The 14,824-nt window shown below is 36.3% G+C and overlaps 1 protein-coding gene and 1 long non-coding RNA gene across 4 annotated transcripts in view; one reads left to right on the top strand and one right to left on the bottom strand.

The window, feature by feature from the left end:
• The window catches only part of LOC112652150 (growth-regulated protein homolog gamma-like), a 99,175-nt gene that overhangs the window by 72,606 nt on the left and 11,745 nt on the right, over positions 1-14,824 (top strand). The gene's annotated exons all lie outside the window — the stretch shown is intronic.
• The window catches only part of LOC118355741 (uncharacterized), a 112,472-nt gene that overhangs the window by 48,737 nt on the left and 48,911 nt on the right, over positions 1-14,824 (bottom strand). The window contains exons 2-3 of one of the 3 annotated variants that reach the window (XR_007401750.1): positions 4,046-4,208; positions 26-3,339 (exon numbers count right to left, since the gene is read on the bottom strand). The exons of the other annotated variants lie outside the window; for them this stretch is intronic. This is a non-coding gene — a long non-coding RNA (uncharacterized LOC118355741). Of the gene's footprint in view, positions 1-25; positions 3,340-4,045; positions 4,209-14,824 lie in introns of those variants that run through there. 3 annotated transcript variants of the gene reach the window in all.

The raw sequence follows: 14,824 nt of genomic DNA on the forward strand, positions 1-14,824 counted from the left end.
AAATAAATTAATGGCGATTCAATACCATTGTTTAATCTACAGACTTTATTCAATTTATGACCATTGTCCCAGTGGTATTCTTCACATGGATGGATAGCTGGATAGCTGGATAGATGGACAGAGAGATATGCAGACATGAAGAAACTACATCAGGATTCAAATTTTAGCTCACATATTGCATTTAGTCGTCATATTTAATATCTAATCTCCTTTATTCTGAAACAGAGTTTCCTCAGTTTGGATTTGTCTAGTGTTTCTTCGTGATTAGACTCATTATGTGCAGCAATATTTCGGTGTGATGTTGCATTACTTCTCGGTGCATCTTCTAATAAGATCTGTATTTCCATGTGCACAAGTAATAGTTAAAAGGATTTTGCACCCTAGCAAAGAGGACATTAAAGTATCAATTTATACTTTAGGAAAAAAAAATAGTTGCTGAATGAAACTCCCTTAATCTGTTCCTGCTGCGTTCTGTTGGTTTGATAAGAAGGTCGGCTTCTGGGTGTGATGAGCGCTGTCCAAGGGCCCTTGCAGTAGTTGTAATTAATAAATACTTTATTTTGATAATACCTTTCCTGTCTCCGGAGCCTCACACAACAGCAAGCAGCTGCTCACAGAAGGTGTGTGCGTGTGTGTGTGCAAGTGTGTTCAGGGGAAGAGGGATGAAATTGATATTAAACTGCTCACTAATGAACCAAAGCCATTGCTTTAAGTATTGTTTTTCATGTCTTTAAGTTTTGTCTTTTTTCTGAATTTAATCATTTCTGTATTAATTTCATGACGTCACTTAATAAAATCAGGGTTGTTGATTATTTAGTAAGTGCTTTTTCAGCTTTTTCATCATGTTATATGCCAGACGTTGTGGTACTTGCTGTGAACACAAAAGGAATAAGATCTAATTTCTTTCTCTGTAGACCTTGCAATGCAGTAAGACCAGACGGCCGAGTCAAATGCAGGGCAGAGTGTTGTAATAGGGGAAGTACAGAGGCCCTGAGAGCACATGGAGCGGATCTTCCGACCATCTGGAGGGAACTGATTTATGAACTGAGCCCTCGGTGTGAGTGTGGAGTTGTCAAGGCAGACGCAGCCTCTAGAACAGGAGACGGGCACTGCTAGGGGGGAGGGAGGGCTTCCATCCGTGGCTCTCCCCCTACAGACCCTGGCCTACTCACAGGCAGCTCTCACAAAAAATTGCAGGCCACTTACTGGCTCTTCTTAGAAAGAAACCACCCCCCAAATGTGAAGCTTTGAACACTCAGTGACGATGCTGATCCTCTGGCAAATATAGTGTGTTGCCCATTTCTTTTTTATCATCACTGTCACTAGTGTTATTAATATAATTATGGGTATGATGGTTCATTTTCTAAAAGCTCGGAAAAGAATAAGCAGCTGCCAACACAGCTAATGAATGGATATTTTTACCACAGTGTTTTGTTCTAACACATTCAAATTCTCAACAAACGTGAACGACCAAGGCGTCGAGTGCTCTGAGTCAGAGAAGCGCTCAACAGGGACCGCAGAGCTGGGTGACCAGTCACAGCTCTGACCTCAGCATGACAGCTTCTACCCAAGAAATCAGTCTCAAAGGCTGCTATTCTCAACTCACAGCCCTCTGGCCTCCTCAGCACTCACTGCTAAGCCAATAGTCAGGAGAACACAACTTTATTACTCTCCTACCCCAGCTCCCATCCCATGTTTGCTCCCCCACCTGCTCTACATCCAACCTGGGTACCATCGCCTATAACGCTCATCTGGTAGAAACTTCTAGAATAGGTTAAGTTAAAGAAGATCCTGTAGGAATAAAATGACTCTATGTCTCTTTATGGAACCATTCTTAATTCTCATACACTGTTGAGAACATCTTCACGGCTTTGAAATCTGTCTCTTTTCTCCCTTCCTTTTTTCCCTTCCTCCTGTCCTTTTCTTCTTAGCAGCTGGTATAGTTCTACATTACAAATAGGATTCCTTCTGAGTATAGTGGAGTATGAAAAAGAAAGTAAAAATTATCCCTCATCTCACTATCCAGAGGTGAAGGCTGTTAAGGTTCTGACAGATTTTATTCCAATCCTGTGTGCTGTGTGTACGTTATAATTTTATGTCCTGGGTATTTCACCTCCTGTTGTGTTGTCGGTGTTTCTTAACATCCATCAGTACTTAGGGGAGCCTGGGTGGCTCAGTGGTTAAGCATCCAACTCTTGGTTTCAGCTCATATTATCTCAGGGTCCTGGGAAGGAGCCCCGCATCAGGCTCCCTACTCAGTGGGGAGTCTGCTTACCTTCCTCTCCCTCTGCCCCACCCTCCCCATCCCCCACCCCACTCGCTCAAGCACACTCTCATAAATAAATAAATAAATAAATAAATAAATAAATAAATAAATAATATCAGTGAGCACTTCTATTTAGTGATTGCCCTATCAGCATTTCTATTTCCACCTTCACTTGCATCTATGAAGTATTCCAACATATAACTTCGCCTCATTACCTGAATCACTGCAGAAATCTCCTTAGTGATTGAACCTCAAGCTTTCCCCTCGCACTCACTTTTGTTAAGTGAACTTTCTAAAATATGACCTTGGTCATGTCTTTTCCCAGCTTTAGTCTCCAGTGTCCACCCACTTGCTGTGGTCTTTGGGATACAGTTTACATTCTCACCCTGATGGAAGTATTTCTTTACTTGACCTCTTCCAGGCTCTCCAGATTCCTCTTCGGATCTGTCTCTTCTCCCAGCCTCAGCTTCAATCTTTTAAATTCTCATACCTCCGAGTCTTGGCTTACACTCTTTTCTTGGTTTAGGATACCTTTTCCATTTCTTTGCATGACAAAACCCTTAAAAAAAAATCAACCCAGATAGCACTACAGCTTGGAAAGTTCCTGAAAGTCCTTCAACCTCCACCTTACCAAATGGGTTAAGATCTCAAGGTATTCTCTTCTCTGACTGTAAGAGCTGACTGCACCATTTCCTAAGGGACTTCTTGGGTTTTTCCCCCTTAACAATGGGAGCTAGATTTGAATCCCAAGCACCTCACACAGAGTGAACACTCAAGACAATTCTTTTGAAAGAGGAAATCTTTCAAAGTTCTTCTGGCTCAGCAGCCAAGAGTTCCTGAGTCTGAGGCCAGTTTCCTTCTGTTGACCCCATTCCAATGTCATATGCCTGACGCATGACTCACAAATTCCTGGACAATGTCGTTTGTCCACACAGCTATGAAGCCTTGTCCACTTGTGGAATTTCCCAAGGATTTCAGAATCTCCCTTTAAAATCCCTTTCTCCAATATTTCTGTCACAGATGCCTCTAGAGATACAGAGTAATAGGGCATTGTTCCTCTGAGCATAAGTCACCTATTTAAAAAAAAAAAAAGCACATTAATTTTGCTTTAACGAACTACAAAAAAGGAAACCAAATCAGGGTTTGTTTAAAAATATGATGAATTAAAATTTTAACATGCAAGTTTTCATGTAGTAGATGTGAAAGTGGTTTGAGTGGAGATCCAGAAAGATAGAAATCCATGTGAGTAGTTCCAAACACCACGGTATAACAGAATCTTCTTAAATTTGTCACTGTTACCAGTTACTAGGGGCACAGTTATTACCCTAAACATAAGGATAAACATTTGTACATCCTTTTTAAGGAGTGATATCACTCACATAGATGAGAACTTTATCACAACCATAGATGGATGTATCATGAAGCTACTTAACTTGAGCTCCAGGACCTGTCGTTAAGTCAGCTTTTTTTCAAGGCCTTGGCAGGGGCCCTAGCAAGACATATTTTTTAAAATTAACTGTTGTGTTTTAAACAAATTGATTAAGACTGCTTTTTTTCCCACTCCCACTTCCCTTCTTTACACTTCTTGTATTGGAGAATGTTGATGGAGTTGTGCTTTTGATAACTGGCTAAGCAGAAGTTGAGATGAGGAAATTAGTTCAGATTTAGTGATACATGTTTACTATTCATAATCATATTATAAAAGGTTCTGTTTTTACTGGGCATCCTGGCATGAGAATAGCTTCTAGGAATATTCCTCTGCTCACTGTGCTTACTCACCTGGATTCCTGATGTGGAGAATGGGTATGAAGGTACCCAACACCAAAATGATGCAAGTATGATGAAAGAAGGTTGAAATACACAGCGGCAGAGCTAGTCTGGGGAAAATTCTTCCAGTCATCAGAATGGAAAGTCGCACCAGAGGATTCGGTTCACATCAATCCTAGACAAAATAAACCCTCTCCCTCATTTCAGGAATATCTTAATAATGCAGAGTATATGGTCAGAAAAGTTTCATATCTTTTTTTCTATTTGACTGGAATCATGTGTCATAGAATCTATTAGAATTCTTGTACTTGTAAAGCATGCAACCGTAGTAGTATGACAAATAGTAAGTATATCTATACACGAAGTCACATGCTTCATGCATCCAACGATCTACAATGAAAACAAACTTTGATCAACCATCCTAAGAGAAAGAAAAAGTTATATTTCTATCATTTGTATAAATGATTATCTTAAATACCCTTGTTATGTGAAAAAGATGTAAAAAGTATTATAACCACAAATGTAGGGTCAAAGTGTTTTAGAGATATTGCCAGCAGTTACATAATAAGCATTTTCTGTTTTACTGGATTTCCTCTTTGTGGTATTTTTCAGCTTTATAAATTTATAATTTGTTAGGATTACTTTTCTTATTTAAAGTAAATTTTTATTTTTACACTGTAATTTGTATTCTTTCTTTTAGAGCATCTCTATAATTGCCTTACAAAACCTGAATCTACCTAATTAATGATTTTTTTAAAAAACAGTTTCATGTGCATCTTGCCCTTTGCTGTATTCCATAGATTAGCCCTTGTCCCCTCACTTGGAGTTACATGGCATTACCCAGTACTCAACAGCAGCACACACAAAAGGTAGTTCTCCCTAGGGTTTGAACCACAGCCACTGCTTACTCGCCATATAAATAAATAAATAAATAAATAAATAAATAAATAAATAAATAAACAAACTCGCCATATATTATATAATGCATATATATTTTTGGAAGACTTAGAGCTAAAGTTTTATCCTAAACTCAATCTTAAATCTATTAATGGAATTAGTCTTGTGGTCTTTCTTATGTTTAAAAGTAACCAGAATAACTAAAGAACATTTTTATACCAGATAAATATTTGAAGAAGAAAAGGTCCAGAGAATCTAACACATCACCTAGTGATCATAGTGATAACATTCTGCTATATATAACTAAGATTTACTGAGGGACTAGAATATAAATGCTCTCACAAAATAAAAAAAAAAAAGATACATATGTGAGGTCATAAATATGTAACTAGATATGAGAAATCTTTTTCACAATGCATATATCAAATCATCACAATGTACACTTTAAAAATCTTACAATTTAACAAAAATTAAAAATAATAAAAATCTTACAATTTTGTTTACCAATCATATCTTAATAAAGGTGAAAATCCAAAAATGCCATTATATTCATAATCCAATAAGTTGCTTAAAAAAAAGATTTAAAGAAAAGAAATGTCCTTCATATGTATTTAAATATGCTCAAAATATCGCCTCTGGGGAGGAAAAAAAAGTGGTTTTCTCTATCAGTCCAGTGAGAACAAACTCCTAAGTATCCTCTGTGCCTGCAAGTTCTCTAAATAGTGAAGCCCAAGAAAAATCAAGAATGAAAGAGAAAACCAACTAAAGGAGAAAAAAATGTCCAAGGGATCTGAGCAGAGGGCAGTTGGATAGCAGATAGAGGCTATGGGAAGAGGGAGGGAATCGAGGAGAGCACTTAAACAGAGTGGAGAAGGATTATATGTGGTAGGGTGTTTTTTGAAAGCAGCTTTCAAAACATAAAGCCAAGATTTGTAGCATTTGCTGATTTCCATGGTGCAAACACTTCCTGATGGCCAATTTTACGCTACCAAAAATTAACAGAGTTTTCGACAATTTAACACTCAGCCCTTGGAATGGCATGAGCTGATTTGAGCACAGCAGTGATTGTAAACGACACTGGGAAACACTCGCTGACTAAGAATGAGCTCCTATAGGACCCTTGGGAAGATTACAGAAGACTTAACTTCTTCCACGTTCTTCTTCTAATGAAACTATGACTATGTTTTACTCTAAGGCATCGATGTGCATATCCTGTGCCTCAAGAAGAGTGTTTTGAGTGAGAGCTTGAATAAAATGTTTTTTGGTTTTACCCAAGTGCCAGGCACCTCTGTTCTCTGGTTTTATTTATTTTTTTAGTTTTTAAAGATTTTATTTATTTATTCATAAGAGGCAGAGAGAGAGGCAGAGACACAGGCAGAGGGAGAAGCAGGCTCCATGCAGGAAGCCTGACGTGGGACTTGATCCTGGGTTTCCAGGATCACACCCTGGGCTGAGGGTGGTGCTAAACCGCTGAGCCACCGGGGCTGCCCTGTTCTCTGGTTTTAATGACAACTGCCACTCCTTTGGTGAACTCTAACCATTCTGAGGTGGGAGGAAGAGTGAGAGAATGAAATGGAGTAGCAGGAAAAGCACCCTGTGTTCTCACCCTGCCCTTTGCCTCACACCCCACCTCCTTACTCCCAGCCCTACTTGTAAAGCCTTGGCCTTTCTGTGAAATAAACATTACTTGGCTCTGGCTTGGAGGAAAATTAGAAGAGCTAGGCTCTAAAATAAGCTAATATTATTCACGGTCTAGGACAAAAAAAAAAAAAAAAACCACAGGAAACATTTGGCACAAAGAAATTGTCTTTGAGAAATTATTTTCCATGTTGTATTTGCATAAATTTGTCACGGGCCTGCCATTTCAATGGAAGAGGAAAAATGGCCTGACCTTGAGTTGGCTGGCATCCTGTTGCCCTTTGCAGCTGACCAAAGTTAGGCTACTTCACCTCTTACTTTATTTCTGTTCTTCTAGTGGACTCAAGACTGACAAATCTGAGGCTGCAGACTGAATCCTATGATTTCCCCCAATACTGTGTGGTCTAAGTAATGCATATTGCACAACAAAATTTCATTTTGCTGATTCTTGGTTTGTCGAGCCATGAGTCTGACAAGTTGTTCAAACCATGAAGTAGCATTTCCTGTAACAGTCAGAGAGAAGCTGTGGCCAAAGATCAAGCACCAATGATGCACTTGGCAAGACCATCTGACTCCACATTCTTGCTCTAAAATCTAAATTCTTCCCTACTTAATAGTGTCCCTATGCATTTCACACGAGGATCAGTCAACTACAACATATTCCAAGACAAGGTATCCTGTTCAGATTTCTGCCCTAACTGTGAAAGTCTTCCACCAGGAAATGACAATTATTGTCCTGCTATTAAAGCATGAGGAATTTGAAGCCTCTTGAGTAATAAGAAGTTGAGAAATGAATTTCCTGCTGTTGAAGTTACTACACCTTGAAGTACTTCAATAAACGGAAGTAACTAGTGGTTTTTACTTTCATAATGAAAAGAGATTTGCTTAAAACAAGCCCAACTCACAAGTTAGTAGAATCAATTAGATTCTTCGACCACTGAAAAAATAGGCCTGTCTCTCATTGCTCAAGTTTTCAAGGATAGCTTGAAGAACCACTGAAGACAAGATGGTGTATCTTTGCTTTTCCTTATAATGTTATATTATGTTATCAAAATTGATTATAGCTCAAATAGCATTTTATTATTCAGTCAAGACATTCTACTTGAAGAAAAACATGCACTTCATCCCTTAGCATGACTTTCCCCATCTGAGTCTTAACCATTAAAATTTTTAATATACACTCCATTTCTCTTCCTTCCCAAGAACATTTGTTTTAAGTTATTAAGCACTATTGGATTCCAAGCACTAGAAAATGAACTCTATGTGTAACAAACTTAAAAAGAAAATATATAATTCTTGTTTCCAAAAAGCAATAAATCCTCTGAAGGATTATCAAAATAAGCACAAATTTAGATACATTATAAAAATACTTTTTTTCCATAATTCATTTCACAGTTACGTGTTTTAGGATGCCTTTCCAAAACTCCTTCCCCAAAGGAGAGATAAGAGTGGGTAATATCATAGGGGGAGACAGAACATGAGAGACTCCTAACTCTGGGAAATGAACAAGAGGTAGTGGAAGGGGAGGTGGGCAAGGGAATGGGGTGACTGGGTGACGGGCACTCAGGGGAGCACTTGATGGGACGAGCACTGGGTGTTATACTATATGTTGGCAAATTGAACTCCAATTAAAAAAATACCAAAAAAAAAAAAAACCCTCCTTCCACAAATGCAGATGCACGCCTCCAATATCTATGCACTCAGGCCCATATAACAGTTGTGAGGGCCTGAGGGAGAGTTCAAAGAGTGACCCACATTTTTCTAAATGTTTAAATTTTAAAAAAAATTTTATTTATTTATTTATTTATTTATTTATTTATTTATTTATTCATGAGAGAAACAGAGAGAGAGGGACAGAAACACAGGCAGAGGAGAAGCAGGCTCTTCGCGGGGAGCCTGATACAGGACTTGATCCCTGAACCCTGAGATCACACCCTGAGCCAAAGGCAGATGCTCAACCATGGAGCCATGCAGACATCCCTAAATGTTTAAAATTTTGTAAACAAGCTAACAAAAGGTTAAAAGAATAGTTCTACCCTTCCTACCTTGACAATTATATATTAATAACATTTTAGAAATATGTAAAACTATTGATTTTATATGATTAAAGTAAGCAAAAGATGGAAGATAACTAAATTTAATTACTCCACACATCTGGATATTTTGTTATTATGAAAGCCATATTTGGATGCACACAAAATACAGACCTACATACTTTATGATTAATGATTAATTAATGATTAATTTATAGTATAAAATCCATTTTTCCTGGCTACATTCAGTTTAGCAAAATTAATTCTTAAGTTTTCATAATTGAAATTTGTGTTCTATAGACAGTCATACAAAATTAGATATTATTTGAATTATTTATCTTTAGATAATTTTATTATTAACTTAAATGTGGAGGCTTCACTCTGATAAAGTAGTGATTTGAATTGTTAATAAGATTCCTGAAACATTACTTAGATTCAGAAATGAACCATGAATTTCACATCATGTTCATACATTATAATGGGTTGCCTATGATAAACTATCTAGACACTGAGAATAAGAAAACTTACAGTGGATGGATTCCTGACAGTTTTTTAACTGATCTCTGAATGAGAGGACAGGGAAATTATTGGTCATAAGGGTACGTGGCTCTCCTGACTTCATCCAAACTTCTTAAGTCAAGTCCCCTGTAAATATTCTGGGTTGTTTTTGTTGTTGTTGTTTTTCTTTTTGTTTCTTTAATACACTTCCAGCTCCTAATAGGAGTTCCAGGGCAGAAGAGACTAGAAGAAAGCCTGACACCTTTATTATTTATCCATGTCTCCAGTGCTTGAGACATTAAGCCTTGGAACTAAATTTTGTTAGTCAAGAGAATAGATATTTAGGGTTAAGGATCTTTAAAGTGTTAAAGGCCATTTGATACCCACACAGGTCTCTGATTCCTCCTGTGGCAGAGGTGCTCACATGTTCTTCAGTACCTTTACTTTTCCCTATGCTTGTAATAGGGAGATCTTCTCATGCTTTGGCAAAGGAGAGAGGGCCCTTATTCCTCCAAGTCTAAGGGCATGTAGAATTTACCTGTTATACTTTTTTTTTCTTTGTCTATTCTATCTTTTAGAATTTAAGCCCTGTAAGAATAAGGACAGTATTTTACTCCTCTTTCTATCTTTACTTCTTTGCATACATAATATCTGGCATATGTATTGTGTTATTATTGCCTGTTGACATCCCTATAGCTCTTGAGAAGGAAAGAATAGATGTTTTGATTTCTGAATCTCAGTGCATCACCCAGTCCTGGAAACATGGTTGCTCCTTAATAAATAAGTCAATTGATTAATGTGTGTATAACCTTAGAACTATATCCTTACTGTGGAGGGGGTGTGGGACAGTATAGTCCATGTCCCACATGGTGTATATTAGTTCAGCAAGCATCCAAATAAAGCAAAACATATATATATATAGGAGAAGAAGGGCATTAGAATATAGAAGTGGATCCATTCCACCATTTTTGCTACCTCCAATTCCACTTTCTGTTTTACAGTCACTATTCTTGAATCTTTTATTCTTTTTCTCACCTTCTTTTTGAATTGATCAACCCTTCATCTCCACCTAGTTTCATACTAGCTACCACAGAGATGGAGAGTGGGAAGGGAAAGTGTTGTCACAGTGTTTATATACTGCCATGATCAACACTTTTGTTCCTTCTCTCAGTTCTCTCTTTCCAGGAAAGCAACAGGACTACAGAAGAATAGCTATAATCTGTACTTGGAAGACTAGTAAGTCCTGGTATTACCAACTTTAGTAACAATTGCTGTGCAAGAGAACAGAAAAAAGTAACTCAGTGCTGCATCTCAAATGACCATGCCAATATTTGTCCTGTTATAGAAAATAAGCCTAAGCCAAAGTCCAGAGGGACACTCCTAGATGTTTTGTTTTGCATAAATCCCTGCACTACAAAGAATTATGGTCAAGGAGCCACAATAATAAATGAGATTAAATAATTTTCGCCATGGTGGAATGAAGGTATAAGGTCAAATTTAATCAGTTTTAAAGAAAATAAATTTAAATGTTCCTGAACACCTGACTTTATAAAGCAAAATTCAGACTCACTGTCTAATATTTGAAGACTCAAAAAAATTACTTGAAGGACAGTAGAAAGTGATTTTTTTGTATAAGGACAGCTCAGAATTTAAAATGTAACCACTGACTTTGACTTTGTTTTAATTGTTATTATCATAAGCATACACCAGAGCAAATTGTCCCTTACCTCATAAAGATTTGCCTATTTTTCATATATTTTTATGATGGATATGCATGCAAAATACAGGAAAAATAGCTATACAAATGTGACAGAAAGAAATTTCACCCTAAATAAACATATTACTAAAGAAATTCTTCTGTAATCCAAAGATTATCAACTTGTTTCCAATGACAATTTATGTATAATTATAAAGTTCTATAATAAATAGAGACTATCAACATATTTATTATTTTATGGCATTAAAATTTGTTCTGAAGAATTCAAAGCACAACTTAGGCTCAGAGGTAGAATTCTCACAACGGTATTGCCTCAGTGCAAATTAATCCTTGCTTAAAGGATATTCTGAATCCATGCTAAGAAAGTTTAAAATCAAGCCTTGAAAGCATCAAACTGATCCTATGTAGTGTAATTGCATCCCAGAGCAAGTGCAAAAATATTTAAAGTAATATACAAATACATAATTTTAAAATCCATTCCCGACATAAAGTTCACAATATTTGACATCTGATCAAAAATTACTAAATAATCAGAGGAGCAAGAAACTATCACCATAGGAGAGGAGAAAGACATAGGAATGGCACAGATAATCAATTAGTAGACAAAGATGTTAAAACAGTTATTATTAATATAATACATGTTTCTTTTTTAAGATTTTATTTATTTATTCATGAGAGACACAGAAAGAGAGACAAAGACACAAGCAGAGGGAGAACCAGGCTACCTGCAGGGAGCCCAGTGTAGGACTCAATCCCAGGACCCAGGATCACACCATGAGCCAAAGGAAGACCCTCAACCAGGCATCCTTATAATTTATTTTTCAAGAAAAAAAAGATGAGCATAATGAGGACAGAAATGGAAAAAATAAAAAACAGCCAAAACAAACATTTAGAAATTAAAAATACAATAGCTGAAGTAAAAAAAAAAAAAAAAAAAAAAACCACTGGATGAATTACTAGCAGATTAACACTGCGGATGAAAAAAATCGTGAACTTGAAGACATAGCAATACCAATTACAAAGTGAATTACAGAAAAGAGACTTTTGAAAAACAAAGACATCATCAGTGAGCTGTGGGATAATGTCAAGCAGCCTAAAATACATAGACTTGGAGTCTCAGAAAATGGTGAGGAGTAAAGAGAGCCAGAAAAAAATATTCCAAATATGATAAAATTTCTATCAAGAAATCTAATAACCCGCAACTAGAAAAAAAAAAACCAAGACACATTATAATCAAATTGTACAAAATAAAAAGTGACAAAGAGTAAATTTTAAAACAACCAGAGGAGAAAAAGATACACTATGAAGAGAAAAACAAAGGTAATATAACAGCAGACCTATCATCAGAAACCATGCAGCCCAGAAGACAATGAAATAACATCTTTACAATTCTGAAAGATAGTCATTAATCTCAAATTCTAAACTCAAAGAGACTTTTAAAAACGATGAAATAAAGATTTTTTTCAGACATATAAGAAAATGAAAAAAAGCTATCACCAGATCAGTAATGCTAAAAGAAGTCCTCCAAGTAGAAGTAAAGTAATGCCAGACAAAAACTTGGATTTGTGCAAAGAATGAACATCTAGAATAAGAAGTATGTACCTGAATATAAAATTTGTTATTTAAGTCTACTAATAGAAAATTGACTATTCAAGCAAAACAGCAACATATTGTAGAGTTATAACATATGAAGAAGTAAAATGTATGACAATATACATAAAGGCAAGGGGTGGGAAATGGAACTATATACTATTGTAAGATTATTCACTATATGTGTGAGGTTATCATACTAAGATAGAGATTGATAAATCCTAGAGCAATAAAAAAAAAAGAGAGATAGCTAATAAGGCAAAATAGGAGGTAAAATGAAATAATATAGTAATATTGAATTAATCCAAAAGACAGCAAGCTCTAAAGGAAGTAAAAAGAAAAGAGAACAGATTGAGGTAAATAAGAAAGAATAGCCCAATGGTAAATATAAACTCAATCATATTGAGAATCATATTAAATGTAAATGGACTAAACACCCAAATTAAAGATCTAGATTATCAGACTATTTTAAAATGCAAAATCCAAAAATATGCTTTATAAAATAACTCACTTTAAATATGAAGAGTCAAATAGTTTAAAAGTAAAAGGATTGAAGATTTACAATATTAACAGTAATCAAATAAAACTGGATGGATAGACCTATAGATTTCAGAGCAAGAAATATTACTAGGAATAAAAGGAGTCAATTTGTAATGATCAAAGGTCAACTATTCAAGAGAATATAACAATCTTAAATGTATAATGACAGTTTAAAAATACATTTTTGTTAAAAGTCATAAAATCTTTTATTTTATTTATTGGTTTGTTTATTCATGAGAGACACAGAGGGAGGGGTAGAGACATAGGCAGAAGAAGAAGCACGCTCCCTGCAGGGAGCCCGATTCAGGACTTGATCCCAAGACCCTGGGATCACAACCTGAGCCAAAGGCAGACACTCAATAACTGAGCCATCCAGGTGCCCCAAAGTCACAAAATATTATGCTTCAAATTGGTCAGTGTCCACTATGTAAATAAAATGAAAAAATCCACAATCCACTGATCATAATGCCATTTACATGCAATGTTGAATTTGTCCTATGTTCTTTCTAAAAGCTAAATAAACATAATGCTCAGTGAAGCTTATTGTGTTTCATCAGTTTGATTTTCATTCAGAGCATCAGACTACTCCTGCTGATTAGACAGTGTTAGACTCATCAAGTCCTATAGGTCTGCCCATAAAATTTTCAGATATTTACCCATTCTCTCTATCACTACCCCCAGGATAGGTCCACATGATTCATTTCAACAAAGAGTCAATGGAGGACATCTCTCTCAGTGTCAGACATTGTGCTGTATACTGGGATTCAAAATGAGCCTCTGCCCCTGCTCATGGGCTAATATAATTCAATCTAATGTGTCAGATGTTTGTGTAGATTAGAAAGAATATGCCATAAGAAGATGGAGAAGAGAGTGATTCACTCTGGGTGATTTTGAAAAAGCATAATCTTTAATGGTATCAGCGCTGGGGCTCCTGACTGGCTCAGTCAGTTAAGCCTCCAACTCTTGATTTTGGCTCGGATCATCATCTCATGATCGTGAGACTGAGCCCTAGGTCAGGCTCCAAGTTCAATGAGGAGTCTGCTTGAGATTCTCTCTCTCTCTCTCTCTCTCTCTCCCCTCCTTGTCCCTCCTCCTATTCATTTATTCATTTTCTCTCTTAGCTCTTCTAAAATTAATAAATAAAATATTTTAAATAAATAGAATGGTACCATCATGTAAGTACTTATTAGATGCCAGTGATTATAGCTAGTCTTCCCAATAACTCTTCAAGGTAGAATATTATTTTCATTTTACAACTGAGGAAGCAACCACAACAACCCTTAAGAAACTTGTTCAAGGTCACGCATATAAGAGGCAGAGAAAATCTGGCTGATTCCCAACTCCTAGTCTTTTTATATATTATGCTATTCGTACAGGCAAATAATATGGAAGTAATTGCTTCATAAAGGAACCAACATGAGCTTGATCTTGAAAAAAGGATTGTAATTTACAAGTCATCAAGGGAAGAACAGAACTTTAAAAAGAGAGAGACAAACATCCTCAGTCTGAAGAATCATTGCATATTTAAAGAAGAGCTTATCGTTCTGTGTAGGGGGAATATATCTGTGGGGTAGGGCGGAGATACACTGGAGACAGTAGACAATCATTTCTTGAAGAGCTTTGCCCCCATTTTGTGTTTCCCTCTTAGCATTTCCTTCAATGCCACAAGAAGCATCTTGCTAAAATACAGATATAATGGTATCACTCACCTATGTACAAACATTCAAGGTTTCTCTTTTTCCCCCAGTGTAAGGTCCAAATTTATAAGGATGGCATACATGCCTTGTTTTCCTAATTTTTGAAATGGATATATTTTGAATAATTTCTTAGGTCTTCTATATGGAGATTTTACACATAAACACACACACACACATACAC

The sequence above is a fragment of the Canis lupus genome, chromosome 13 (genome assembly GCF_003254725.2).
Source record: "Canis lupus dingo isolate Sandy chromosome 13, ASM325472v2, whole genome shotgun sequence".
Classification (NCBI taxonomy): Eukaryota; Metazoa; Chordata; class Mammalia; order Carnivora; family Canidae; genus Canis; species Canis lupus.